Source organism: Oncorhynchus mykiss, chromosome 29 (genome assembly GCF_057628025.1).
Source record: "Oncorhynchus mykiss isolate SJ-2025 chromosome 29, ASM5762802v1, whole genome shotgun sequence".
Lineage (NCBI taxonomy): Eukaryota > Metazoa > Chordata > Actinopteri > Salmoniformes > Salmonidae > Oncorhynchus > Oncorhynchus mykiss.
Window position 1 is genome coordinate 25,908,107 of NC_143050.1, and position 14,006 is coordinate 25,922,112.

The 14,006-nt window shown below is 44.4% G+C and overlaps 1 protein-coding gene across 2 annotated transcripts in view; it reads left to right on the plus strand.

Annotated features, from left to right (window-relative positions):
- LOC110509815 (astrotactin-2) overlaps positions 1-14,006 on the plus strand; it is a 471,341-nt gene that overhangs the window by 32,451 nt on the left and 424,884 nt on the right. The window lies entirely within an intron of this gene.

Sequence of the window (14,006 nt, forward strand, 5' to 3'; positions counted from 1 at the left end):
TAGTCCTCTCCCCAGGATTCAGCGTGAGACGCTACCTTTAACCCTCACTGTCTCTGGTAATCATAGCGAAACCATTTATTTTTAAATTTTTCGTTCACCTTTTACACCTGTTGTTTTGGGCCATCCCTGGCTAGTTTGTCATAATCCTTCTATTAATTGGTCTAGTAATTCTATCCTCTCCTGGAACGTCTCTTGTCATGTGAAATGTTTAATGTCTGCTGTCCCTCCTGTTTCCTCTGTCTCTTCTTCACAGGAGGAGCCTGGTGATTTGACAGGGGTGCCGGAGGAATATCACGATCTGCGCACGGTGTTCAGTCGGTCCAGGGCCACCTCTCTTCCTCCACACCGGTCGTATGATTGTAGTATTGATCTCCTTCCGGGAACCACTCCCCCCCTGGGTAGACTATACTCTCTGTCGGCTCCCGAACGTAAGGCTCTCGAAGATTATTTGTCTGTAGCTCTTGCCGCCGGTACCATAGTCCCCTCCTCCTCTCCCGCCGGAGCGGGGTTTTTTTTGTTAAGAAGAAGGACGGGTCCCTGCGCCCCTGCATAGATTATCGAGGGCTGAATGACATAACAGTGAAGAATCGTTATCCGCTTCCTCTTATGTCTTCAGCCTTCGAGATCCTGCAGGGAGCCAGGTTTTTCACTAAGTTGGACCTTCGTAACGCTTACCATCTCGTGCGCATCAGGGAGGGGGACGAGTGGAAGACGGCGTTTAACACTCCGTTAGGGCACTTTGAATACCGGGTTCTTCCTTTCGGCCTCGCTAACGCTCCAGCTGTCTTTCAGGCATTAGTCAATGATGTCCTGAGAGACATGCTGAACATCTTTGTTTTCGTTTACCTTGACGATATCCTGATTTTTTCACCGTCACTCCAGATTCATGTTCAGCACGTTCGACGTGTCCTCCAGCGCCTTTTAGAGAATTGTCTTTTTGTGAAGGCTGAGAAGTGCACTTTTCATGCCTCCTCCGTCACATTTCTCGGTTCTGTTATTTCCGCTGAAGGCATTAAGATGGATCCCGCTAAGGTCCAAGCTGTCATTGATTGGCCCGTCCCTAAGTCACGCGTCGAGCTGCAGCGCTTTCTCGGCTTCGCGAACTTCTATCGTCGTTTCATCCGTAATTTCGGTCAGGTGGCAGCTCCTCTCACTGCCCTTACTTCTGTCAAGACGTGCTTTAAGTGGTCCGTTTCCGCCCAGGGAGCTTTTGATCTCCTCAAGAATCGTTTTACATCCGCACCTATCCTTGTTACACCTGACGTCTCTAGACAGTTCGTTGTCGAGGTTGACGCGTCAGAGGTGGGCGTGGGAGCCATTCTTTCTCAGCGCTCCCTCTCTGACGACAAGGTCCATCCTTGCGCGTATTTTTCTCATCGCCTGTCGCCGTCGGAACGTAACTATGATGTGGGAAACCGGGAACTGCTCGCCATCCGCTTAGCCCTAGGCGAATGGCGACAGTGGTTGGAGGGGGCGACCGTTCCTTTTGTCGTTTGGACTGACCATAGGAACCTTGAGTACATCCGTTCTGCCAAACGACTTAATGCGCGTCAGGCGCGCTGGGCGCTGTTTTTCGCTCGTTTCGAGTTCGTGATTTCTTATCGTCCGGGCTCTAAGAACACCAAGCCTGATGCCTTATCTCGTCTCTTCAGTTCTTCAGTAGCCTCCACTGACCCTGAGGGGATTCTCCCTGAGGGGCGTGTTGTCGGGTTGACTGTCTGGGGAATTGAGAGGCAGGTAAAGCAAGCACTCACTCACACTCCGTCGCCGCGCGCTTGTCCTAGGAACCTTCTTTTCGTTCCCGTTCCTACTCGTCTGGCCGTTCTTCAGTGGGCTCACTCTGCCAAGTTAGCCGGCCACCCTGGCGTTCGGGGTACGCTTGCTTCCATTCGCCAGCGTTTTTGGTGGCCCACCCGGGAGCATGACACGCGTCGTTTCGTGGCTGCTTGTTCGGTCTGCGCGCAGACTAAGTCCGGTAACTCCCCTCCTGCCGGCCGTCTCAGGCCGCTTCCCATTCCCTCTCGACCGTGGTCTCACATCGCCTTAGATTTTGTCACCGGACTGCCTTCGTCAGCGGGGAAGACTGTTATTCTTACGGTTGTCGATAGGTTCTCTAAGGCGGCTCATTTTATTCCCCTTGCTAAGCTTCCTTCTGCTAAAGAGACGGCACAAATCATCATCGAGAATGTTTTCAGAATTCATGGCCTTCCGTCAGACGTCGTTACAGATAGAGGTCCGCAATTCACGTCTCAATTTTGGAGGGAGTTTTGCCGTTTGATTGGGGCTTCCGTCAGTCTCTCTTCCGGCTTTCACCCCCAGTCTAACGGTCAAGCAGAACGGGCCAATCAGACTATTGGTCGCATCTTACGCAGTCTTTCTTTTCGCAACCCTGCGTCTTGGTCAGAACAGCTCCCCTGGGCAGAATACGCCCACAACTCGCTTCCTTCGTCTGCGACCGGGCTATCTCCTTTTCAGAGTAGCCTCGGGTACCAGCCTCCGCTGTTCTCATCTCAGTTCGCCGAGTCCAGCGTCCCCTCCGCTCAGGCTTTTGTCCAACGTTGCGAGCGCACCTGGAAGAGGGTCAGGTCTGCACTTTGCCGTTATAGGGCGCAGACTGTGAGAGCTGCTAATAAGCGTAGAACTAAGAGTCCTAGATATTGTCGCGGTCAGAGAGTTTGGCTCTCCACTCAGAACCTTCCCCTTAAGACAGCTTCTCGCAAGTTGACCCCGCGGTTCATTGGTCCGTTCCGTATTTCTCAGATCATTAATCCTGTCGCAGTGCGACTTCTTCTTCCGCGATATCTTCGTCGCGTCCACCCGGTCTTCCATGTCTCCTGTGTTAAGCCCGTTCTTCGCGCCCCCGCTCGTCTTCCCCCCCCCCCCCCCATCCTTGTCGAGGGCGCACCTATCTACAGGGTCCGTAAGATTTTGGACATGCGTCCTCGGGGCCGTGGTCACCAGTACCTAGTGGATTGGGAGGGGTACGGTCCTGAGGAGAGGAGTTGGGTTCCCTCTCGGGACGTGCTGGACCGTTCGCTGATCGATGATTTCCTCCGTTGCCGCCAGGTTTCCTCCTCGAGTGCGCCAGGAGGCGCTCGGTGAGTGGGGGGGTACTGTCATGTATTGTCATGTTGTGTCTTGTTCCTGTTCTTTCTCTTCACCCTGTCTCCCTCTGCTGGTCGTATTAGGTTACCTTTTCTTCCCCTCTTTCCCCCAGCTGTTCCTTGTCTTCCCTAACCACCTCGTTCACCCCTTTTCCCACCTGTTCCCTTTTTCCCTCTGATTAGGTCTCTATATCTCTCTCTGTTTCTGCTTCTGTCTTTGTCGGATTCTCGTTTGTGTTACTCATGCCTGAACCAGACTATCGTCGTGTTTGCTGCAACCTTGTCCTGTCCTGTCGGAATCTGCCTGTTCAGCTAACCTTGTCCTGTCCTGTCGGAATCTGCCTGTCCATCTGAGCCTACGTGTGTTTCGTCATTAAAGAAACTCTGTTTTGTTAATTCGCTTTTGGGTCCTCATTCACGCACCTGACAGCTTGGCATTCAGGCCAAGGAGTTCAATCTTGGTTTTATCAAATCAAATCAAATGTTATTCGTGACATGCGCTGAATACAGTGAAATGCTTACTTACAAGCCCTTAACCAACAATGCAACAATTACCCCAAAAAATAAGAATAAGAAATGAAAGTATCAAATCATTAAAGAGCAGCAGTAAAGTAGCAATAGCAAAACTATATATTTTTTTATTTTACATGGCAAGTCAATTAAGAACAAATTCTTATTTTCAATGACGGCCTAGGAACAGTGGGTTAACTGCCTGTTCAGGGGCAGAACGACAGATTTGTACCTTGTCAGCTCAGGGGTTTGAACTTGCAACCTACTGGTTACTAGTCCAACGCTCTAACCACTAGGCTACCCTGCCGCCCCGGGGGGTACCGGTACAGAGTCAATGTGCAGAGGCACCGGTTAGACAAGGTAATTTAGGTAATATGTACATGTAGGTAGAGCTTTTAAAGTGACTATGCATCGATAATAACAGAGAGCAGTAGCAGCTTAAAAAGAGGGGCTGGGGGGGGTGCAGTGCAAATAGTCTGGGTAGCCATTTGATTAGATGTTCAGGAGTCTTATGGCTTGGGGGTAGAAGCTATTTTGAAGCCTCTTGGATCTAGCCTTGGCGCTCCGGTACCGCTTGCCATGCGGTAGCAGAGAGAACAGTCTATGACTAGGGTGGCTGAAGTCTTTGAACATTTTTAGGGCCTTCCTCTGACACCACCTGGTATAGAGGTCCTGGGTGGCAGGAAGCTTGGCCGGGCCGTACGCACTACCCTCTGTAATATCTTGCTGTTGGAGGCAAAGCAGTTGCTATACCAGGCAGTGATGCAACCATGCTCTCGATGGTACAGCCTTTTGAGGATCTGATGACCTATGCCAAATATTTTCAGTCTCCTGAGGGGGAATAGGTTATGTCGTCCCCTCTTCACGACTGTCTTGGTGTGCTTGGACCAAGTTCGTTTGTTGGGAATGTGGACACCAAGGAACTTGAAGCTCTCAACCTGCTCCACTACAGCCCTGTCGATGAGAATGGGGGTGTGCTCGGTCCCCCTTTTCCTGTAGTCCACAATCATCTCATTTGTTTTGATCACATTCAGTGAAAGGTTGCTGTCCTGGCACCACACGGCCAGGTCTCTGACCTTCTCCCTATAGTCTGTCTCTTCATTGTCGGTGATCAGACATAGCACTGGTGTGTCATCAGTAAACTAAATGTTGGTGTTGGAGTCATGAGTAAACAGGGAGTACAGGATGGGACTGAGCACGCACTCCTGAGGGGCCCCTGTGTTGAGGATCAGCGTGGCAGTTGTTACCACCTGGGGGCAGCCCGTCAGGAAGTCCAGGATCCAGTTGCAGAGGGAGGTGTTTAGTCCCACGAGCCCTATACAGCTCATAGAGTGTGTTCTTAGAGCCAGCATCGGTTTGTGGTGGTGAATAGATAGCAGAAAATGTACAGGGAATTTTTATTATATACAATTTACTTGTTGTTGTGTTACAGCCTGAATTTAAAATGGATTACATTGAGATTTTGTGTCACTGGCCTACACACACTACCCCATAATGTCAAAGTGGAATTAAGTTTTAGATTTTGTTTTTTATTAATTAAAAAGGAAAAGCTGAAATGTCTTGAGTCTATAAGTATTCAACCAAGCCTAAATAAGTTCCGGAGTAAAAATGTGCTTAGCAAGTCACAAAGTAGGTTGCATGGACTCTGTGTGCAATAATAGTGTTTAACATGATTTTTGAATGACTACCTCATCTCTGTACCCCACTCACACAGTTATCTGTAAGGTCTCTCATTTGAGCAGTGAATTTCAAACACAGATTCAACCAACAAGACGAGTGATATTTTCCAATGCCTCGCAGAGAAGCACACCAATTAGTAAATTGATAAAAGCATACATTAAATATCCATTTGAAAATGGTGTATTAATTAGTATTAATTACACGTTGGATGGTGTATCAATAGACCCAGTCACTGCAAAGATACAAGTGTCCTTCCTAACTCAGTTGCCAGAGAGGAAGGAAATTGCTCAGGGATTTCACCATGAGGCCAATGGTGACTTTAAAAAAGTTTAATGGCTGTGATAGGAGACAACTGAGTATGGATCAACAACATTGTAGTTACTCCACAATACTAAGATAAATGACAGAGTGTGACAGAGTGAAAAGAAGGAAGCCTGTACAGAATAAAGATTTTCTAAAATAAGGCACTAAATTAAAACTGCAAAAAATGTGGCAAAGAAATGTACTTTATGTCCTGAAAACAAAGTGTTATCTGTGGACAAATCCAACACATCTCTGAGTACCCCTCTTCATATTTTCAAGCATGGTGGTGCCTTCATCATGTTATGGGTATACTTGTGATTTGGAAGGACTACTGAGTTTTTTAGGATAAAAATAAACGGAATGGAGCTAAGCACAGGCAAAATCCTAGAGAAAATATACAATATACAAGATGACATTGAATGTTCCTGAGTGGCCCAGTTACAGTTTTAACTTAAATCAGCTTGAAAATGTATGGCAAGAATTGAAAATGGCTGTCTAGCATTGATTAACAACCAACTTGACAGAGCTTGAAGAATTTTTGAAAGAATAATTTGCAAATATTGTACAATCGAGGTGTGCAAAGCTTTTGGAGACGTACCCAGACAGACTCACAGCTGTAATTGCTGCCAAAGGTGATTCTAACATGTATTGACTCAGGGGTGTGACTACTTATGTAAATAAGATATTTCTGTATTTCATTTTCAATAAATGTGCAAACATTTCTAAAAACATGTTTTGACTTTTTCATTATGGGGTATTGTGTGTAGATGGTTGAGATTATTTTGCTGATTTAAACCATTTTGAATTCAGGCTGTAACACGGGAGTCAAACTCATTCCACGTAGGGCCGAGTGCCTGCAGGTTTATTGTTTTTCCTTTCAATTAAGACCTACTCAAACAGTTGAGGGGGGTTCCTTACTTATTATTGACCTTCATTTATCAATCAAGTACAAGGCTGGAGCAAAAACCAACAGACACTCGGCCCTCCGTGGAATGAGTTTGACACATGCTGTAACAAAATAAAATATGGAATAAGTCAAGGTGTATGAATACTTTCTGAAGGCCCTGTTTATACGTATATAGTTTTGCTATTTGAACGGTTATGACGGTACCCATGGTCATTTGACTGGCTGGTTATTGTCATCCAAAATTCCATGACCGTCACAACCTTAATCCCAACACCTGTACACAATTACATGATGAAGGGAATGCAAACATTTCCGCTCTCTTTTTCTTGTTCTTACTTTAGAATGATCACATTATATCTGTGGTCGTTGCTGGGTGTGTCATTTAATCTCTATTTTGTATGCTAACTGACTTAGCAGCAGCCTTATTAACGGGGAGTAGTTCAAAGAGCTGTTCAGTAAAAGCCTAATAAAAAGTCAACCATGTGTTATTTGGCTTCGATGGAATCAGCCTTACTTTTTAACATACTGTATTTGCAGCATCAGAGAAAGAGTATGGACATTATTCTATGTTAATCTCCATACAAGAGTTTATATTTACTCCTCCTGAGTGATCGTGACTTGGGAAAGGTTTATCCGCTCATGTCTTCTTGTGGACTGTTTGACAGAGACTGGGAAAGAAAGGGGGTTAGGGAAAGCACTTTATTAAATATTGATAATGAAGCTGCCATCGCTCTCCGGTGGCTGACAAGCAGGTCTTGTCACCCTGAGTGTTGACAGGGTGATAAGACCCCGGTCTTCCTCTCGTGTAGAATCTCAGCAAGTTCTATTAGATTAGGAAGATTGTGGTACAGTTCACTGCATACTGTCCTACTTATTCAACGCCTGAGTTTGTTAAGTGAGGCTAGCTAAGTTCCTTCTATTGGAGTAGATTGGTTGACATACTTCTCCAGTCTCTGTTACAGAGCTGATGCATGAGATGTTCATTTCTCTTGGTTTTGAACAAATGTTTGGTCTGGTGACTTTTACTGACTTTGCATTATTTTTGAGATTTTCTCTTGTGTGTAATTTTTGTGAATCCATTGTAGCTAGATAACATTTATCGTCAAAGTATGAAAATACATACTGTATACTGTACATCTATACTATTGCCTTACAATAGGTCACTGCTACTCCAACTGTCTGTATCCTCAGAAAACCTAGACCTTTTAGGATGTTGATATAAAGACTTAACATCACCATGCTCCACTGTGCATCATTATGTATGAGGGTAAAGTTTTCCCTAGACTGACACTCATCCTTTACAGTCTCATGGTCCTTTAGCCCTTTAACTGTTCAACTCTCTCTCCCGTATGTGGCAGCATCTCACACTATCAGCTCCAAACACATTGCCTTGCGTGCAAGTTATGGCACTACAAAGCTACCAGGTGGCCAAGAGCCATGTGACTTCCTGATGGTTAGCTATTAGCGTTTAGCGCTTCTTTCACAGATTAATCTGCGATGCACTTTGATGGTCTGGCTGCAAGGCCCTCTTTTTTTCAAAATCTAACCCAAACACTTCCCTGTTCATTTTCACAAATACAGTATATTTACATTTTGGTCATTTAGCAGACACTCTTATCCAGAGTGACAGTGCGTTCAACTAAGGTAGATAAACAACAACATATCACAGTCACAGCAAATAAGACGTTTCTGTAACTGTTACTGAGAATGTTGTTGCTGTTCGGCCGGCTACTTGCAAATGTATTTTAGTATTTTAATTAAATACAATACTTAACAAAATGATTTTATATTTTATTTTGATTCATTGGTCTTTAGGGTATTTTGTAATTATAATTTGTAATTTATGCCCATCCCTGCCTGCAGCGATAGTAATAAGACAATGGCAGACTGGCATTATCTTTACTATGTTAGCATCAGAATACCAAATTCAGAAGGTGGGACCTGTTTTGTCTGGCTGTGTGTCTGTGCTCCGAAAGGGAGATGAGGTTGTTTGTATTTATTGAAATGTTCAATAAATGTTTTGTTCATAACATAATAATAAATGTATGTTGCTGTGTGTAGAATAATGCAATTACTTGGAAACTAAATAAGCTCATATTTAAATCAAATCAAATCAATTAAATCAAATCATCAAATCAAATTTGATTTGTCACCTGCACCGAATACAACAGGTTCAACCTGTTGTACAACCTTACCGTGCCCACCTACAAGCCCTTAACCAACAATGCAGTTTTAAGAAAATCGAGTTAACAAAATATTGACTAAATAAACTAAAGTAAAAAAATGTAAATTAAAAGTAACACAATAAAATAACAGTAATGAGGCTACATACAGGAGGTACCGTACCAAGTCAGTGTGCGGGGGTACAGGTTAGTCGAGGTAATTTGTACATGTCGGTAGAGGTAGTGACTATGCATAGATAGTAAACAGCGAGTTGCAGCTATGTAAAAACAAAGGGGGGCTCTAAGGCACTGCAGTGCTTGAGGCGTCACTACAGATCCGGGTACAATCCCGGCTTGTGTCACAGCGAGCCGCGACTGGCAGACCAATGAGGCAACGCACATTTGGCCCAGCGTTGTCTGGCTTAGGGGAGAGTTTGCCCGGCTGGGATGTCCTTGTCCCATCACACTCTAGTGACTTCTGTGGCGGGCTGGGCGCATGCACGCTGAACGGTCACCAGTTTTACTGTGTTTCCTCTGTTAAGGGAGTAGTGTGTCAAGAAGCAGTGCTGCTTGGCAGCGCCGTGTTTCAGAGGACGCATGGCACTCGACCTTCGCCTCTCCCAAGTCTATATGGGAGTTGCTGCGATGAGACAAGACTGTAACTACCAATTGGATATCACGAAATTGGGGAGAAAAAAGGTTAAAAAAAATATTTAAAAAACAAAGAGGGGGGTTCAATGCAATAGTCTGGGTGGCCATTTGATTAATTATTCAGCAGTCTTATGGCTTAGGGGTATAAGCTGTTAAGGAGCCTTTTGGACCTAGACTTGGCGCTCCGGTACCACTTACCATGCAGTAGCAGAGAGAACAGTTTATGACTTGGGTGACTGGAGTCTTGGACAATTTTTTGAGCCTTCCTCTGACACCGCCTACTATATAGGTTCTGGATGGCAGAAAGCTTGGCCCCAGTGAAGTACTGGGCCGCACGTACTACCCTTTGTAGGATGCCAAATCTTTTCAGTCTCCAGAGGAGGAAAAGGTGTTGTCGTGCCCTCTTCACAACTTTCTTGTTGTGTTTGGACCATGATAGCTTGTTGGTGATGTGGACACCAAGGAACTTGAAACTCTTGACCCGCTCCACTACAGCCCTGTCGATGTGAATGTGGGCATGTTCGGCATTCCTTTTTCTGTAGTCCACAATCATCTCCTTTGTCTTGCTCACTTTGAGGGAGAGGTTGTTGTCCTGGCACAACACTGCCAGGTCACTGTCTTATCGCTGTCGGTGATCAGGCCTACCACCTTTGTGTCATCAGCAAACTTAATTATGGTGTTGGAGTCGTGCAAGGCCACGCAGTTGTGGGTGAACAGGGAGTACAGGAGGGGACTAAGCATGCACCCCTGAGGGGCCCCCGTGTTGAGGATCAGAGTGGAAGATGTTGCATACCCTTACCAACTGGGGGCGGCCCATCAGAAATTCCAGGATCCAGGGAGGTATTTAGTCCCGGGGTCCTTAGCTTAGTGATGAGCTTTGTGGGCACAATAGTGTTGAACGCTGAGTTGTAGTCAAAGAACAGCATTCTCACATAGGTGTTCCTTTTGTCCAGGTGGGAAAGGGCAGTGTGGAGTGAAATTGAGATTGCGTCATCTGTGGATCTGTTGGGATGGTATGGGAATTGGTGTGGGTCTAGGGTTTCCAGGATGATGTGTTAATGTTAATGTGTTAATGTGAGCCATGACCAGCCTTTCAAAGCACTTCATGGCTACAGATGTGAGTGCTACGGGCGGTAGTCATTTGGGCAGGTTACCTTCGCTTTCTTGGGCACAGAGACTATAGGGGTCTGCTTGAAACATATAGGTATTATAGACTCAGTCAAGGAGAAGTTGAAAATGTCAGTGAAGACACTTGCCAGTTGGTCAGTGCATACTCTGAGTACACATCTTGCTAAACCGTCTGGCCTCGCGGCATTGTGAATGTTGACCTGTTTAAAGGTCTTGCTCACGTTGGCTACGGAGAGCGTGATCACACAGTCGTCCGAAACAGCTGGTGCTCTCATGCATGCTTCGGTGTTGCTTGCCTCGAAGTGAGCATAAATGGTATTTAGCCCGTTTGGTGGGCTCTCATCACTGGGCGTCTCATGGCTGGTTTTCCCTTTATAGTCCGTAATAGTTTGCAAGCCCTGCCAAATCCCTGCCACATCCGACGAGTGTCAGAGCCGGTGTAGTAGGATTCAATCTTAGTCCTGTTTTGCCTGTTTGATGGTTTGTCTGAGGGCATTGCGGGATTTCTTCTAAGCATATACTGTAAGCCATTAGTGTCCCGCTCCTTGAAAGCGGCAGCTATTTGAACAAGATAGTTCTCTACTGTACAGCTGGGGTAGATCACTGCAGGACTCTTTCTGGTATGTTGTGATCAATACTTTTTTGGACAGGATGAAGGCAATTTTTTTCATGAATTAAACATAAAAGGTACACTTTATTTGCTAAGTTAATAGGTTGTGTGCTTTATGCTTGATGTTAAATTTACATTCCACTTAGGAGGCCGGGTTAATTTTCAAATCTGGCTCACATTGACTTGTAATGAAGCTGGGTTCTGAAGTCACCGCTTCAATGACATGTTCAACACACTACAGATGGAGTTGTGATCATAAAGGAAGTCTTGTGATACATCGTTTTTTTTTTACATTTAAGGATAGGAGATAAATACTGTCTTACACTGAAGTATCAGTTTGGCACTGTACACGTTATTTCAATCCTGCTTTGTAAGAGGCACTACACTTCCCCTGGATGTTTTGGGAAAAAGATTGGCAAAATATCAGAATTGGCTGCCTGTGTCACGTCCTGACCTTAGTTCTTTTTTTATGTCTCTGTTTTAGTGTGGTCAGGGCGTGAGTTGGGGTGGGCATTCTATGTTTTTGTTCTAGGTTTTGTATTTCTATGTTTGGCCTGGTATGGTTCCCAATCAGAGGCAGCTGTCGATCGTTGTCTCTGATTGAGAACCATACTTAGGTGGCCTGTTTTCCCACTATGTTTTGTGGGTAGTTATTTTCTGTGTCTGTGTTTACCATACAGTACTCTTTCGTGTCGTTCACTCTCTTTGTTGTTTTTGGTCATTTAGTGTTCTGTTTATTTTATTAAACATCATGAACACTTACCATGCTGCACCTTGGTCCTCACCTTCTTCCACCAACGACAGCCGTTACAGCCTGTGTAAACACAGCCTCTTTTATTCAGAAGTTACATTTCAGGTCTTGATTGCTTCCAACCCAAGTACAGACTCTTGGTGCAGTATAATACTGCCCCCACTTACAAATGGTTATCTATATTTTATATCCTACAATAGTTTTGATCACTTAAATAAATAGAGTTAATCAGATCGTTCCCTCTAAGTTAATTCATGAGCATCAATTATGTCCAATTAAGACACACCCATACTATCATGCTTGTGTTAACTTGAATTAAGCAGAGGTATTGGGAGATACAATCCAGTAATTATGTTTATCGTTATCAAACAAATCACGTATGAACATTTTTGGGATTTATTGTATCCAGTCTGTTGACACAACAATCCTAATTACAGTGCTCGCAGTAACAAAATACGTAATCTGCCTATGGATAATTACAGTATTATGATTGAGTGATTCCTTATTATTATTTCATTGTAAATCCCTTTAACTGTTGATAAGATATGATGCTGCTGAGTTTCCCTGTATCACCTCTGAGTTCAATGTGATATGTTAAGGTTACTGGATGTGTTTGCTATGATTGCGCTCATGGATGGATGTTTGCCTGGGGACATAGGAGGAATTCATAGCCTTTAGCTCTCTGGTCTGCAGTGATAACAATGAGCCGTAAGCACTACCGCTGATCCCTATCAATACAACTCTTCGGGATCGCCCTAATACATCCTACATCTGTAGGTTTGTGTGCGTGTGTAACAGATTTCCTTTCACCCTCTACTTGGCTCCAGGGATACTGTTATAATGTAGGTGGGTAGAGTGGGTGACCTCGTCCTAGTTAGTAGGTAGCACTGTAAATCCAGCTTTGTCTCTGCCCTTACTACTGTAACATTCCAGTATACTCTCACTGGTTGGGGTTAGCTGCTTTACTGGTTAATGCATCATATGAAAGAGGATAGATGTTGAGGTAATTGTACTCTAAACAACATGTTGATGGCATTGATGTGAAAGAGGATGTAACGTTGATTAAGGATACGCACTTGCATATCAGGTGACGTGCCTATCAGGTGAAATGGAGGAGATGGGGAGCAAAGTGAAAATGACATGACTTGGGAAAACCTCTCAGAACCTGGGGCTGAAAGGGGAAGACTGGGCGAAAGCATGAGGAAGCTTTTTTAGGGCTTCCATTTTTGTGGAATCCAGCAGAAAAGTATCCTAGAGGCATAGAGTCAGGTGACGGGAGAGTGGGAATTGTCAGGGTCTCAGACTTTGGTTTTCATGCAAAAATAATTATGCATGGCTCATCACATTGTTAACCTCTCTGGGATGTGTGGGACGCTAGCACCCCACCTGGCCAAAAGCCAGAGAAAATGCAGAGCACCAAATTCAAAAATATTACTATAAAAATCAAACTTTCATGAAATCACACATGTAAGATACCAAATTAAAGCTACACTTGTTATGAATCCAGCCAACACAAATCATGCCTTAACTTTGATGCGCTTCTTCTGTTGGCCCTCCAATATGTCCCATAAACATCACAAATTGTCTGTCGATATATATCCAAAATGTCCATTTATTTGGCGCGTTTGATCCAGAAAAACACCGGTTCCAACTTGCGCAACATGACTACAAAATATCTCAAAGTTTATCTGTAAACTTTGCCAAAACATTTCAAACTACTTTTGTAATGCAACTTTTGGTATTTTTTAAAGTAAATAATCAATAAAATTGAAGATGGGATGATCTGTGTTCAATACAGGAAGAAAACAAACTGACTCTACCTTTCTGGTCACGCGCCTCTAACAAACAGTACACTTGAAGTGACCCTCGTTTTGAACAGGGCTGCTTCTTCATTACACAAAGGAATAACCTCAACCAATTTCTAAAGACTGGAGACATCCAGTGGAAGCGGTAGGAACTGCAAACAAGTCCCTTAGAAATCTGGATTTCCCAATGAAAACTAATTGAAAAGAGAGTGACCTCAAAAAAATATGAACCTAACACACCCTTATGTAGACCTAGCCACACCCTCATCCGTTCCAAGCATCAAAAGGGGTTGGAGGCATTAGGAAAAACAAATAAGTGCTACCAAATATAACAATATGCATTTCATAAATATTCAAATAAAGTGTGTACATAAAACATATTAAACACGTCTGTA